The sequence below is a fragment of the Muntiacus reevesi genome, chromosome 9, assembly GCF_963930625.1.
Source record: "Muntiacus reevesi chromosome 9, mMunRee1.1, whole genome shotgun sequence".
In the NCBI taxonomy this organism is placed as follows: domain Eukaryota; kingdom Metazoa; phylum Chordata; class Mammalia; order Artiodactyla; family Cervidae; genus Muntiacus; species Muntiacus reevesi.
In genome coordinates this window covers 35,028,210-35,031,916 of record NC_089257.1, presented here as the reverse complement: position 1 = coordinate 35,031,916, position 3,707 = coordinate 35,028,210, and positions in this window count along the sequence as shown.

The following is a 3,707-nucleotide window of genomic DNA, read 5'->3' as shown; positions in this document are numbered from 1 at the left end:
TCTATAGTATTGAATATCAATGGGATGTTAAAGGCAGTTGTAAAAATGGCGATGTAGAATATTTAATGCCATGGAAAGATGTTCCCAGCATTTTATTAAGCTAAAAAAAATCAGCCCATAAGAGTATTTATAGATGAGTGCTAACTGTGGGAGTATGTATGTGCATGGGTATATATAGTGGATTCCAACTGCAGACCACTCAGATCTACCAAAAAGGTGATAGCTTTTTTTTGGACTAAATTTAATTTCTATTATGAACTCCCATTATGGGAGGTGGAAATTTAATCTCAGTTATTTCACCCAAACAAACCACTCCCTTCTCCTTTCACCTGTTGTATACATTAAATATATTTTAATATATATTTAAGATATATTTTAAATGTATATTTTTGTATATAATCTGAAAGAGATACTACCAAAAGAGATTAAAAATGGTTATCTTTGGGTCATATATTTTTTTATGGTGCTTTACATGTCTGCTTCCTAAAATATCTAACATTAACATGCAAATTTTTTGTAATTGATGAAAAACTTATTCTGAAGAATTTATTTAAAGGGCATAACATTTAAAAAAAAAAACTTTTAAAGTAGGTGTGGGAAGAACCAAGCCCAGGAATAAAGCTGCGAGTATCTAAAGATGGACATGTTTGCCCCGGGCAGGGCACGAGCTTTGCTTTCGGCTTCCCAGCAGCCAGCGAGTGTGAGAAGCCCATGAGATTGAAACAGAGCAACTGCTCAGAAGGACTGCTATTCTTAGGCCTAAAAGCAGACAGGCGTTTCTGCCAAGATCTGTTAGACACATACTCTTCATCGCTTTTGTAGGGAGAGGAAACTGAAACTGAGTGGTAAAATGTCTGGCCCAGTGATGCAGCTACAAAGAGGCGGAGCTGGGATTTGAACTCATAGAAGAGCCCTACAGAGTGAGCCTTCTAAACCATGAGTCATGGGAGAAGGTGGTCAAAAGCTACAAACTTCCAGCCACAGGATAAAAAGTCCTGGGGACATAATGTTACAGAACGGTGACTATAGTTAATAATTTGTTGTTGCTATTTAGTCACTTGCTAATAAGTAGTGTCCCCCTTTTGCATTCCCATGGAGTCCTGCCAGGCTCCTCTGTCCATAAGATTTTTCCAGGCAAGAATACTGGAGTGAGTGGCCATTTCCTTCTCCAGAGGATCTTCCCAACCCAGAGATCAAACCTGCATGTCCTGCATAGACAGGTGGATTCTTTACTGCTGTATTGCATATTTGAAAGTTGCTAAGAGAGTAAATCTTAAAAGTTCTCATCACAAGAAAAAAACAAAACCCATTGTTACCTAAATTTATTGTGATTATCATTTATTTTGCAATATATAGATATGTCAAATCTTTACTTTGTACACTTATAACTAATACAGAGTCATATGTCAATTATATCTCAATAAGATAAACCACATCAAATTGTGTCATTCTTAGGCTCAAGACCTCCAACGGCTCCTTTTTTTTTTTATGGACCATTTAAAAAACTTTATTGAATTTGTTACAATATCGTTCCTGCTTTATGGTTTGGTTTTTTGGTCATGTGGCTTGTGGGATCTTAGCTCCCCGACCAGGGGTCAAACCCACACCCCCTGCACTGGAAGGCAAAGTCTGTTTTTTTTTTTTCAAGAATTTTTTAAAATTTATTTATGTTTGGCTGTGCTGGGTCTTTGTTGCTGTGTGTGGACTTTCTCTAGTTGTGGCAAGAAGGGGCTATTCTCTAGTTGAGATGTGCAGGCTTCTCGTTGCGGTGGTTTCTCTTATTGCCGAGCACAGGCTCTAGGGCACGCAGGTTTCAGTAGTTGCAGCACATGGTCTCAGTAGTTGCAGCTCCCGGGCTCTAGAGCACAGGCTCAGTGGTTGCAATGCATGGGCTTAGTTGCTCCAAGTCACTTGGGACCCTCCCAGATCAGGGGTCGAACCTGTGTCTTCTGCATTGGCAGGCAAATTCTTTACCACTGAGCCACCAGGCTAGCCCTGGAGAAATCTTAACCACTGGGCCACCAGGGAAGTCCCTCCAAGGGCTCCTTCATTCATTCAGGGCAAACAAATCAAAGTCCTTACAATGGCCTCTTAAGGCTTGGCCAAGTGGCCCAGTAACTGCCCTGCCCTCATATTTCTGTTCCCCTTCTCCACCCACTCTAGCCAGGTAAGGCCCCGCCTTATGGCCTTTGCCCCAGCTGTTCCCCTGGCCAGGAACATACCGCCCATGGAATTATCTATATGGCCAACTCTCTCACCTCCTTTAATCACTGGCTCAAATGTACCCCTCTAAGGAGCCCTACATCAACCACCTTATTTAAAATTGTAGCCCATTCCCCTCCTCGCACCCCACATGCCCACTTGCACTGCACAATTTTTATCCATAATGCTTGTCACCATGTAACACTCACTCTGTTAGCTCTTTGTCACCTGCTCCCTCTGCTAGAAGGCAAGCCCTGCAAGGACAGGATTTGTGACTTCAGTTAACTGATGTTACTAAGTGCTACCGACGGTAGAAGCTAACCACTTGATGATGCTCAAGCGAATGCTCCTCATATTGCTCGGCACATAGTGCTCAGAGAGTGTGGCTCTGTCTTGTGGGGGTCAGGGATGGGGCCACTTCCTATGCATGTGTTGTGTTGAGTCAGGCGCTGCGGATGGGAATAACCTGGTCCTCAAGGACTTGCCATTCTGATAGGGAACATGTGCCAATAGCATAAGGGGAAGAGCAAGACAAATGTTTTAAAATGTTAAGATAAGGGAGACATCATGTGGGTTTTCTTACTAAATGCTCATAAGACCCATAGCCAAGTATGAACAGCCTTGCTTTACACCTGAATAAACTGAGGCTCCATGAGTCAGGTAACCTGCCTGAAGTCAGTTTAGTGAGTGAGTCATTTGGACTCTGGGAGATCTTGGAGGGTTGTAGCAGAGCCACCAGTTGAATGGTAGAGTGGGATAATAGAAAGAGAAGGCTGGAATGCATATCCGAGGGTGGTGGCCTGGGGGTGTGGGCAGCCAGAATCAGGTAGAGGCTGTTGTGCCTGGCTTGCCACACTGGCCCATGCTTCTGTGGAGCAGGGGTCCAGGGACCCACCTGGAGATAGGGTGCGCCAGGCCCACTATCAGGATGGGGTGAAGCCTGTAGTCATGGAAACAGCCTCTCCCCTGGACTCAGTCCTCATGGCCAGAACTGGCTCCTTGACCCTGGCCACCATGGGTCTGCTCTCCATCGCAGCTTCCCTGGGTTTGGCCTTCTGGCTTCTCGGTAGCCACCTTGGCCACTTGGCCAAGAGCCTGTAAAAACAGCTTCCAGACCCCTTCACTCAATCTGCTTTGTGCCTGACATCCACTAAAAAGTAAGCTGGGTCCTTTGCCCATGCTCCTTAGCAGTTTAGGCTTAAATAGGGCAACTGGCCACATATGTAACGATAAGAATTGATCCTTCTATATTGAATTTTTTAGTTAATTGATTTTATTAATTTATGGCTGTGCTGGGTCTTTGTTACTGCCCTTGCGCTTTCTCAAGTTGCAGTGAGCAGAGGCTACTCTCTAGGTGAGGCTTCTCATTGAGATGGCTTCTCTTGTTGCAGAGCAGAGGCTCTAGGGTGCTGGGGCTCACTAGCTGTGGCCTGTGGGCTCCGGAGCGAGGGCTTCAGCAGGTGCGGCACTTGGGTTTGGTTGACCCGAAGCAGGAATCGAACCTG